The 9,298-nt window shown below is 38.3% G+C and overlaps 14 non-coding genes and 14 pseudogenes across 14 annotated transcripts; all 28 read right to left on the bottom strand.

The window, feature by feature from the left end:
* Positions 1-92: 92 nt before the first annotated feature.
* LOC149671521 (5S ribosomal RNA) lies at positions 93-195 on the bottom strand (annotated as a pseudogene).
* A 137-nt stretch (positions 196-332) lies between these two features.
* On the bottom strand, positions 333-451 carry LOC149671520 (5S ribosomal RNA; annotated as a pseudogene).
* A 137-nt stretch (positions 452-588) lies between these two features.
* LOC149671519 (5S ribosomal RNA) lies at positions 589-707 on the bottom strand. The gene has a single exon (XR_016367347.1). It is a non-coding gene; the product is annotated as a 5S ribosomal RNA (ribosomal RNA).
* A 138-nt stretch (positions 708-845) lies between these two features.
* On the bottom strand, positions 846-964 carry LOC149671518 (5S ribosomal RNA). The gene has a single exon (XR_016367808.1). It is a non-coding gene; the product is annotated as a 5S ribosomal RNA (ribosomal RNA).
* A 138-nt stretch (positions 965-1,102) lies between these two features.
* LOC149671517 (5S ribosomal RNA) lies at positions 1,103-1,221 on the bottom strand (annotated as a pseudogene).
* A 122-nt stretch (positions 1,222-1,343) lies between these two features.
* Positions 1,344-1,446, bottom strand: LOC149671516 (5S ribosomal RNA; annotated as a pseudogene).
* Positions 1,447-1,583: 137 nt separating this feature from the next.
* Positions 1,584-1,702, bottom strand: LOC149671515 (5S ribosomal RNA; annotated as a pseudogene).
* A 137-nt stretch (positions 1,703-1,839) lies between these two features.
* LOC149671514 (5S ribosomal RNA) lies at positions 1,840-1,958 on the bottom strand. The gene has a single exon (XR_016367807.1). It is a non-coding gene; the product is annotated as a 5S ribosomal RNA (ribosomal RNA).
* A 137-nt stretch (positions 1,959-2,095) lies between these two features.
* Positions 2,096-2,214, bottom strand: LOC149671513 (5S ribosomal RNA). The gene has a single exon (XR_016367806.1). It is a non-coding gene; the product is annotated as a 5S ribosomal RNA (ribosomal RNA).
* A 137-nt stretch (positions 2,215-2,351) lies between these two features.
* On the bottom strand, positions 2,352-2,470 carry LOC149671512 (5S ribosomal RNA). The gene has a single exon (XR_016367772.1). It is a non-coding gene; the product is annotated as a 5S ribosomal RNA (ribosomal RNA).
* Positions 2,471-2,592: 122 nt separating this feature from the next.
* Positions 2,593-2,695, bottom strand: LOC149671511 (5S ribosomal RNA; annotated as a pseudogene).
* A 137-nt stretch (positions 2,696-2,832) lies between these two features.
* Positions 2,833-2,951, bottom strand: LOC149671510 (5S ribosomal RNA; annotated as a pseudogene).
* A 137-nt stretch (positions 2,952-3,088) lies between these two features.
* On the bottom strand, positions 3,089-3,207 carry LOC149671509 (5S ribosomal RNA; annotated as a pseudogene).
* Positions 3,208-3,344: 137 nt separating this feature from the next.
* Positions 3,345-3,463, bottom strand: LOC149671508 (5S ribosomal RNA; annotated as a pseudogene).
* Positions 3,464-3,600: 137 nt separating this feature from the next.
* LOC149671507 (5S ribosomal RNA) lies at positions 3,601-3,719 on the bottom strand (annotated as a pseudogene).
* A 2,380-nt stretch (positions 3,720-6,099) lies between these two features.
* LOC149671506 (5S ribosomal RNA) lies at positions 6,100-6,218 on the bottom strand (annotated as a pseudogene).
* A 137-nt stretch (positions 6,219-6,355) lies between these two features.
* LOC149671505 (5S ribosomal RNA) lies at positions 6,356-6,474 on the bottom strand. The gene has a single exon (XR_016367346.1). It is a non-coding gene; the product is annotated as a 5S ribosomal RNA (ribosomal RNA).
* A 137-nt stretch (positions 6,475-6,611) lies between these two features.
* Positions 6,612-6,730, bottom strand: LOC149671504 (5S ribosomal RNA; annotated as a pseudogene).
* A 136-nt stretch (positions 6,731-6,866) lies between these two features.
* LOC149671503 (5S ribosomal RNA) lies at positions 6,867-6,985 on the bottom strand. The gene has a single exon (XR_016367805.1). It is a non-coding gene; the product is annotated as a 5S ribosomal RNA (ribosomal RNA).
* A 137-nt stretch (positions 6,986-7,122) lies between these two features.
* LOC149671502 (5S ribosomal RNA) lies at positions 7,123-7,241 on the bottom strand. The gene has a single exon (XR_016367277.1). It is a non-coding gene; the product is annotated as a 5S ribosomal RNA (ribosomal RNA).
* A 137-nt stretch (positions 7,242-7,378) lies between these two features.
* LOC149671501 (5S ribosomal RNA) lies at positions 7,379-7,497 on the bottom strand (annotated as a pseudogene).
* A 137-nt stretch (positions 7,498-7,634) lies between these two features.
* LOC149671500 (5S ribosomal RNA) lies at positions 7,635-7,753 on the bottom strand. The gene has a single exon (XR_016367345.1). It is a non-coding gene; the product is annotated as a 5S ribosomal RNA (ribosomal RNA).
* A 138-nt stretch (positions 7,754-7,891) lies between these two features.
* LOC149671499 (5S ribosomal RNA) lies at positions 7,892-8,010 on the bottom strand. The gene has a single exon (XR_016367496.1). It is a non-coding gene; the product is annotated as a 5S ribosomal RNA (ribosomal RNA).
* Positions 8,011-8,147: 137 nt separating this feature from the next.
* On the bottom strand, positions 8,148-8,266 carry LOC149671498 (5S ribosomal RNA). Its single transcript, XR_016367344.1, has one exon. It is a non-coding gene; the product is annotated as a 5S ribosomal RNA (ribosomal RNA).
* Positions 8,267-8,402: 136 nt separating this feature from the next.
* Positions 8,403-8,521, bottom strand: LOC149671497 (5S ribosomal RNA). Its single transcript, XR_016367804.1, has one exon. It is a non-coding gene; the product is annotated as a 5S ribosomal RNA (ribosomal RNA).
* Positions 8,522-8,658: 137 nt separating this feature from the next.
* On the bottom strand, positions 8,659-8,777 carry LOC149671496 (5S ribosomal RNA). The gene has a single exon (XR_016367343.1). It is a non-coding gene; the product is annotated as a 5S ribosomal RNA (ribosomal RNA).
* A 137-nt stretch (positions 8,778-8,914) lies between these two features.
* On the bottom strand, positions 8,915-9,033 carry LOC149671495 (5S ribosomal RNA; annotated as a pseudogene).
* A 134-nt stretch (positions 9,034-9,167) lies between these two features.
* LOC149671494 (5S ribosomal RNA) lies at positions 9,168-9,286 on the bottom strand. The gene has a single exon (XR_016367451.1). It is a non-coding gene; the product is annotated as a 5S ribosomal RNA (ribosomal RNA).
* Positions 9,287-9,298: the final 12 nt, after the last annotated feature.

Genomic DNA, 9,298 nt, shown 5'->3' with positions numbered 1-9,298 from the left:
TAACCTTCATCTTTATAAATCAATAATAAAAAGAAGATATGTTTGCTTTTTTCATATCTCATGGAATTTAAAAGAGGAAATAAAAGGGAAAAAGCCAACGGCACGCAAAGTTTCCAAGTACTGACTGCGCTCGACGCTGCTTAACTTCGGTGATCGGACGAGAACCGGTGTTTTCAGCGTGATATGGCCGTGGCCGAGAGTGCAAAACAATAATTCGAATTTAAATTAAGTGAGACAAATTAACCATCATCTTTTTAAAACAATAACAAAAAGAAAATATGTTTGCTTTTTTCATATCTATTGGAATTTAAAAGAGGAAAAAAAAGTGAAAAAGCCAACGGCACGCAGTGTTCCTAAGTTGTCTCCCTCCCAAGTACTGACTGCGCTCGACGCTGCTTAACTTCGGTGATCGGACGAGAACCGGTGTTTTCAGCGTGATATGGCCGTTGCCGAGAGTGCTAGATAATAATTCGAATTTAAATTAAGTGAGACAAATTGACCTTCATCTTTTTAAAACAATAACAAAAAGAAAATATGTTTGCTTTTTTCATATCTATAGGAATTTAAAAGAGGAAAAAAAAGTGAAAAAGCCAACGGCACGCAGTGTTCCTAAGTGGTCTCCCTCCCAAGTACTGACTGCGCTCGACGCTGCTTAACTTCGGTGATCGGACGAGAACCGGTGTTTTCAGCGTGATATGGCCGTTGCCGAGAGTGCTAGATAATAATTCGAATTTAAATTAAGTGAGACAAATTAACCTTCATCTTTTTAAAACAATAACAAAAAGAAAATATGTTTGCTTTTTTCATATCTATTGGAATTTAAAAAAGGAAAAAAAAAGTGAAAAAGCCAACGGCACGCAGTGTTCCTAAGTGGTCTCCCTCCCAAGTACTGACTGCGCTCGACGCTTCTTAACTTCGGTGATCGGACGAGAACCGGTGTTTTCAGCGTGATATGGCCGTTGCCGAGAGTGCTAGATAATAATTCGAATTTAAATTAAGTGAGACAAATTGACCTTCATCTTTTTAATACAATAACAAAAAGAAAATATGTTTGCTTTTTTCATATCTATAAGAATTTAAAAGAGGAAAAAAATAGTGAAAAAGCCAACGACACGCAGTGTTCCTAAGTGGTCTCCCTCCCAAGTACTGACTGCGCTCGACGCTGCTTAACTTCGGTGATCGGACGAGAACCGGTGTTTTCAGCGTGATATGGCTGTTGCCGAGAGTGCTATTTAATAATTCGAATTTAATTAACCTTCATCTTTATAAATCAATAATAAAAAGAAGATATGTTTGCTTTTTTCATATCTCATGGAATTTAAAAGAGGAAATAAAAGTGAAAAAGCCAACGGCACGCAAAGTTTCCAAGTACTGACTGCGCTCGACGCTGCTTAACTTCGGTGATCGGACGAGAACCGGTGTTTTCAGCGTGATATGGCCGTGGCCGAGAGTGCAAAATAATAATTCGAATTTAAATTAAGTGAGACAAATTAACCATCATCTTTTTAAAACAATAACAAAAAGAAAATATGTTTGCTTTCTTCATATCTATTGGAATTTAAAAGAGGAAAAAAAAGTGAAAAAGCCAACGGCACGCAGTGTTCCTAAGTTGTCTCCCTCCCAAGTACTGACTGCGCTCGACGCTGCTTAACTTCGGTGATCGGACGAGAACCGGTGTTTTCAGCGTGATATGGCCGTTGCCGAGAGTGCTAGATAATAATTCGAATTTAAATTAAGTGAGACAAATTGACCTTCATCTTTTTAAAACAATAACAAAAAGAAAATATGTTTGCTTTCTTCATATCTATTGGAATTTAAAAGAGGAAATAAAAGTGAAAAAGCCAACGGCACGCAGTGTTCCTAAGTGGTCTCCCTCCCAAGTACTGACTGCGCTCGACGCTTCTTAACTTCGGTGATCGGACGAGAACCGGTGTTTTCAGCGTGATATGGCCGTTGCCGAGAGTGCTAGATAATAATTCGAATTTAAATTAAGTGAGACAAATTAACCATCATCTTTTTAAAACAATAACAAAAAGAAAATATGTTTGCTTTTTTCATATCTATTGGAATTTAAAAGAGGAAAAAAAAGTGAAAAAGCCAACGGCACGCAGTGTTCCTAAGTGGTCTCCCTCCCAAGTACTGACTGCGCTCGACGCTTCTTAACTTCGGTGATCGGACGAGAACCGGTGTTTTCAGCGTGATATGGCCGTTGCCGAGAGTGCTATTTAATAATTCGAATTTAAATTAAGTGAGACAAATTAACCTTCATCTTTTTAAAACAATAACAAAAAGAAAATATGTTGGCTTTTTTCATATCTATAGGAATTTAAAAGAGGAAAAAAAAGTTAAAAAGCCAACGGCACGCAGTGTTCCTAAGTGGTCTCCCTCCCAAGTACTGACTGCGCTCGACGCAGCTTAACTTCGGTGATCGGACGAGAACCGGCGTTTTCAGCGTGATATGGCCGTTGCCGAGAGTGCTATTTAATAATTCGAATTTAATTAACCTTCATCTTTATAAATCAATAATAAAAAGAAGATATGTTTGCTTTTTTCATATCTCATGGAATTTAAAAGAGGAAATAAAAGTGAAAAAGCCAACGGCACGCAAAGCTTCCAAGTACTGACTGCGCTCGACGCTGCTTAACTTCGGTGATCGGACGAGAACCGGTGTTTTCAGCGTGATATGGCCGTGGCCGAGAGTGCAAAATAATAATTCGAATTTAAATTAAGTGAGACAAATTAACCATCATCTTTTTAAAACAATAACAAAAAGAAAATATGTTTGCTTTCTTCATATCTATTGGAATTTAAAAGAGGAAAAAAAAGTGAAAAAGCGAACGGCACGCAGTGTTCCTAAGTGGTCTCCCTCCCAAGTACTTACTGCGCTCGACGCTGCTTAACTTCGGTGATCCGACGAGAACCGGTGTTTTCAGCGTGATATGGCCGTTGCCGAGAGTGCTAGATAATATTTCGGATTTAAATTAAGTGAGACAAATTGACCTTCATCTTTTTAAAACAATAACAAAAAGAAAATATGTTTGCTTTTTTCATATCTATAGGAATTTAAAAGAGGAAAAAAAAGTGAAAAAGCCAACGGCACGCAGTGTTCCTAAGTGGTCTCCCTCCCAAGTACTGACTGCGCTCGACGCTTCTTAACTTCGGTGATCGGACGAGAACCGCTGTTTTCAGCGTGATATGGCCGTTGCCGAGAGTGCTAGATAATAATTCGAATTTAAATTAAGTGAGACAAATTAACCATCATCTTTTTAAAACAATAACAAAAAGAAAATATGTTTGCTTTTTTCATATCTATTGGAATTTAAAAGAGGAAAAAAAAGTGAAAAAGCCAACGGCACGCAGTGTTCCTAAGTGGTCTCCCTCCCAAGTACTGACTGCGCTCGACGCTTCTTAACTTCGGTGATCGGACGAGAACCGGTGTTTTCAGCGTGATAAGGCCGTTGCCGAGAGTGCTAGATAATAATTCGAATTTAAATTAAGTGAGACAAATTAACCATCATCTTTTTAAAACAATAACAAAAAGAAAATATGTTTGCTTTTTTCATATCTATTGGAAATTAAAAGAGGAAATAAAAGTGAAAAAGCCAACGGCATGCAGTGTTCCTAAGTGTTCTCCCTCCCAAGTACTGACTGCGCTCAACGCTGCTTAACTTCGGTGATCGGACGAGAACCGGTGTTTTCAGCGTGATATGGCCGTTGCCGAGAGTGCTATTTAATAATTCGAATTTAAATTAAGTGAGACAAATTAACCTTCATCTTTTTAAAACAATAACAAAAAGAAAATATGTTGGCTTTTTACCTCTCCGTGTGACGTAGTCCAGGAGAGGTTCTGTAACGGCCGTGTCTGTGTGTGTGTGTGTCTGTCTGTGTGTCTGTCCGTTGTTACACCCACGTGACCGCGTTCGCAGTTTGCGTATCGGAGCAAACGTGTTCCCAATTTCCGGGCCGCATTGACAGGTCACAGAAATTTAGAAAATTGTATTTCTCTCCGTTGGCTACTCTATATTTGAGTTCTCACACCACCATGTTTGGTCTTCGTCCATCCCACATCGACACCAGTCTGTACATACTGGCTTCTAATCACCACCATCTTCTGGTCTTCGTCCATCCCACATGAACACCAGTCTGTACATACTAGCTTCTAATCACCACCATCTTCTGGTCTTCGTCCATCCCACAAGGACACCAGTCTGTACATACCGGCTTCTAATCACCACCATCTTCTAGTCTTCGTCCATTCCACTTGGACACCAGTCTTTACATACTGGCTTCTAATCACCACCATCTTCTGCTGGTCTTTGTCCATCCCACTTGGACACCAGTCTGTACATACTGGCTCCTAAACACCACCATCCACTGGTCTTCCGTCTATTCCACATAGACACCAATCTGTATCATTGGCTTCTACTCCATTATCATCGTTTGGTTTTAGGATATACGCGGCGATCAGCTAGGGTTACGAGAAACGTCTAGCCTCCCTAAGGTGGGATCGCCACCAAAGGTTTTCGCAATTGCGCTTTTTCCTTACTATTATAATGGAAACGAATCGTATATATACCCCAAAATTTGAAGAAAGTGGGCAAGAGGGGTACCCATCATTTTAAACGTCAATATTAGCAAAGTTTGAGATGATAATAGGTATAACTTTATTTTAAACGATTTAACTATTAATAATGTTAATTATTGAAGATTAAAATAATTAAAAATAATTATATTTACTTAAATATTAAAGATAAACCTCTCGTGCAAAGAGAGAGATTATCATCGCCTCCTATATCTGCCTAGGCCCGTGCATGCGATATATTTCATTCATTGCCTCCTATCTATCAAGGCCCGTGTATTGCGATATATTTTTCAAAACAACAACCAAAATGGGAAGCTCCTCTCAGAAACATAATAATTTCTTTTCTCTGTAAATGAAATGAAAATATGGATAATACTGCGCTCCTTCTTTAATGGTATCAATCCTTGCCTGTCTATTAATATTTTACGTAGTAGTAAGACGTTTTTAGCGATGTCAAGAGAGGATAAACATAAGCAAGATTGTTTCGGAAAAAAAATACTGCTTCCACTAATGGGTTTATACTCCTTGTTACTCTTGTTGTCTGTGTGTGTAGCAGTTAGCCTTGTGTTGATGTGTTAAGAAATCATACAGAACCTTAATATTCCCTTTTTCCATAATATAAAGTGAATATGTGGAAGTATTTTTCGTAATTATGATGCATTTAGTACTTTTGTAGCTTTAAAGCTCTGTTTCATTTGGATATTCCAAAGATTTTTTTTAATATTGTTATTTGAAATGGCTGTTTATATATTGCTTAAGCTATACTACATCTGTATATAGAATAATCCTTGGTTTAGTGATTTCATGAAGAAAACTAAGACCTAGATTCCGGCGCGTATAACAAGTATTATCCGCAATAGGCTTAGTGAAACAAAGAGTAAATAATTGAGGCCTGAGGTGAAGTAAACTCTTGGCTTTGATTTTCGTGTCTGAAATGAACAGACATCAACGGTTCAGAGTGAGTCGAAAGTTAAATACACTCTTAAATAATAATAATAAGGTTAGTAAAAAGGCTAATGGTAAACGGGTAGTAACTACAGACTTATTATTCTCTTTATGGTGCGCATTGACTATTAGTGCGTCTAGCTACAATTTAGCTTTGGTGTTATTTAACGTTAACATTCATGTTGGCAAACTAAGAATATTCTTGAGGTGAGACGAGACGATAGTGTTTACACTGCAAACCAGTTGTGAATGTAGCTTTCAGAATATAGGGTAAACAGCTGAAGCGTAGACTTCATTTCCTGTTCTTTTCCCCATTGACTGATTTCCATCATCCATGTGTCCAAGATTTATCCTTATTGGATGTAAAATGTCGTCTGCTTTACTGTACATTCGCTATGTTTGGAATACTGCTTCAATATTTCGTAAATTTTTACTTCAAAAAAGTGAAACAATTCCATATCTAGGTAAACACGTTTGTAGTAGTAGACCTCTTGACACGGAGAGGTAATATTTTGGTTTTCCCAACTTGTTTCATATCTATTGGAATTTAAAAGAGGAAAAAAAAGTGAAAAAGCGAACGGCACGCAGTGTTCCTAAGTGGTCTCCCTCCCAAGTACTTACTGCGCTCGACGCTGCTTAACTTCGGTGATCCGACGAGAACCGGTGTTTTCAGCGTGATATGGCCGTTGCCGAGAGTGCTAGATAATAATTCGGATTTAAATTAAGTGAGACAAATTGACCTTCATCTTTTTAAAACAATAACAAAAAGAAAATATGTTTGCTTTTTTCATATCTATAGGAATTTAAAAGAGGAAAAAAAAGTGAAAAAGCCAACGGCACGCAGTGTTCCTAAGTGGTCTCCCTCCCAAGTACTGACTGCGCTCGACGCTGCTTAACTTCGGTGATCGGACGAGAACCGGTGTTTTCAGCGTGATATGGCCGTTGCCGAGAGTGCTAGATAATAATTCGAATTAAAATTAAGTGAGACAAATTAACCTTCATCTTTTTAAAACAATAACAAAAAGAAAATATGTTTGCTTTTTTCATATCTATTGGAATTTAAAAAAGGAAAAAAAAGAGAAAAAGCCAACGGCACGCAGTGTTCCTAAGTGGTCTCCCTCCCAAGTACTGACTGTGCTCGACGCTTCTTAACTTCGGTGATCGGACGAGAACCGGTGTTTTCAGCGTGATATGGCCGTTGCCGAGAGTGCTAGATAATAATTCGAATTTAAATTAAGTGAGACAAATTAACCATCATCTTTTTAAAACAATAACAAAAAGAAAATATGTTTGCTTTTTTCATATCTATTGGAATTTAAAAGAGGAAAAAAAGTGAAAAAGCCAACGGCACGCAGTGTTCCTAAGTGGTCTCCCTCCCAAGTACTGACTGCGCTCGACGCTTCTTAACTTCGGTGATCGGACGAGAACCGGTGTTTTCAGCGTGATATGGCCGTTGCCGAGAGTGCTAGATAATAATTCGAATTTAAATTAAGTGAGACAAATTAACCATCATCTTTTTAAAACAATAACAAAAAGAAAATATGTTTGCTTTTTTCATATCTATTGGCATTTAAAAGAGGAAAAAAAAGTGAAAAAGCCAACGGCACGCAGTGTTCCTAAGTGTTCTCCCTCCCAAGTACTGACTGCGCTCAACGCTGCTTAACTTCGGTGATCGGACGAGAACCGGTGTTTTCAGCGTGATATGGCCGTTGCCGAGAGTGCTATTTAATAATTCGAATTTAAATTAAGTGAGACAAATTAACCTTCATCTTTTTAAAACAATAACAAAAAGAAAATATGTTGGCTTTTTTCATATCTATTGGAATTTAAAAGAGGAAAAAAAAGTGAAAAAGCGAACGGCACGCAGTGTTCCTAAGTGGTCTCCCTCCCAAGTACTTACTGCGCTCGACGCTGCTTAACTTCGGTGATCCGACGAGAACCGGTGTTTTCAGCGTGATATGGCCGTTGCCGAGAGTGCTAGATAATAATTCGAATTAAAATTAAGTGAGACAAATTAACCTTCATCTTTTTAAAACAATAACAAAAAGAAAATATGTTTGCTTTTTTCATATCTATAGGAATTTAAAAGAGGAAAAAAAAGTGAAAAAGCCAACGGCACGCAGTGTTCCTAAGTGGTCTCCCTCCCAAGTACTGACTGCGCTCGACGCTGCTTAACTTCGGTGATCGGACGAGAACCGGTGTTTTCAGCGTGATATGGCCGTTGCCGAGAGTGCTAGATAATAATTCGAATTAAAATTAAGTGAGACAAATTAACCTTCATCTTTTTAAAACAATAACAAAAAGAAAATATGTTTGCTTTTTTCATATCTATAGGAATTTAAAAGAGGAAAAAAAAAGTGAAAAAGCCAACGGCACGCAGTGTTCCTAAGTGGTCTCCCTCCCAAGTACTGACTGCGCTCGACGCTGCTTAACTTCGGTGATCGGACGAGAACCGGTGTTATCAGCGTGATATGGCCGTTGCCGAGAGTGCTAGATAATAATTCGGATTTAAATTAAGTGAGACAAATTGACCTTCATCTTTTTAAAACAATAACAAAAAGAAAATATGTTTGCTTTTTTCATATCTATAGGAATTTAAAAGAGGAAAAAAAAGTGAAAAAGCCAACGGCACGCAGTGTTCCTAAGTGGTCTCCCTCCCAAGTACTGACTGCGCTCGACGCTGCTTAACTTCGGTGATCGGACGAGAACCGGTGTTTTCAGCGTGATATGGCCGTTGCCGAGAGTGCTAGATAATAATTCGAATTATAATTAAGTGAGACAAATTAACCATCATCTTTTTAAAACAATAACAAAAAGAAAATATGTTTGCTTTTTTCATATCTATTGGAATTTAAAAGAGGAAAAAAAGTGAAAAAGCCAACGGCACGCAGTGTTCCTAAGTGGTCTCCCTCCCAAGTACTGACTGCGCTCGACGCTTCTTAACTTCGGTGATCGGACGAGAACCGGTGTTTTCAGCGTGATATGGCCGTTGCCGAGAGTGCTAGATAATAATTCGGATTTAAATTAAGTGAGACAAATTGACCTTCATCTTTTTAAAACAATAACAAAAAGAAAATATGTTTGCTTTTTTCATATCTATAGGAATTTAAAAGAGGAAAAAAAAGTGAAAAAGCCAACGGCACGCAGTGTTCCTAAGTGGTCTCCCTCCCAAGTACTGACTGCGCTCGACGCTGCTTAACTTCGGTGATCGGACGAGAACCGGTGTTTTCAGCGTGATATGGCCGTTGCCGAGAGTGCTAGATAATAATTCGAATTAAAATTAAGTGAGACAAATTAACCTTCATCTTTTTAAAACAATAACAAAAAGAAAATATGTTTGCTTTTTTCATATCTATTGGAATTTAAAAAAGGAAAAAAAAGAGAAAAAGCCAACGGCACGCAGTGTTCCTAAGTGGTCTCCCTCCCAAGTACTGACTGTGCTCGACGCTTCTTAACTTCGGTGATCGGACGAGAACCGGTGTTTTCAGCGTGATATGGCCGTTGCCGAGTGCTAGATAATAATTCGAATTTAAATTAAGTGAGACAAATTAACCATCATCTTTTTAAAACAATAACAAAAAGAAAATATGTTTGCTTTTTTCATATCTATTGGAATTTAAAAGAGGAAAAAAAGTGAAAAAGCCAACGGCACGCAGTGTTCCTAAGTGGTCTCCCTCCAAAGTACTGACTGCGCTCGACGCTGCTTAACTTCGGTGATCGGACGAGAACCGGTGTTTTCAGCGTGATATGGCCGTTGCCGAGAGTGCTAGA

The sequence above is a fragment of the Phalangium opilio genome, unplaced genomic scaffold (genome assembly GCF_054372755.1).
Source record: "Phalangium opilio isolate 3A_F unplaced genomic scaffold, DU_Popi_V2 ptg000054l_1, whole genome shotgun sequence".
Lineage (NCBI taxonomy): Eukaryota > Metazoa > Arthropoda > Arachnida > Opiliones > Phalangiidae > Phalangium > Phalangium opilio.
This window is presented reverse-complemented; position numbering and strand designations above follow the sequence as displayed.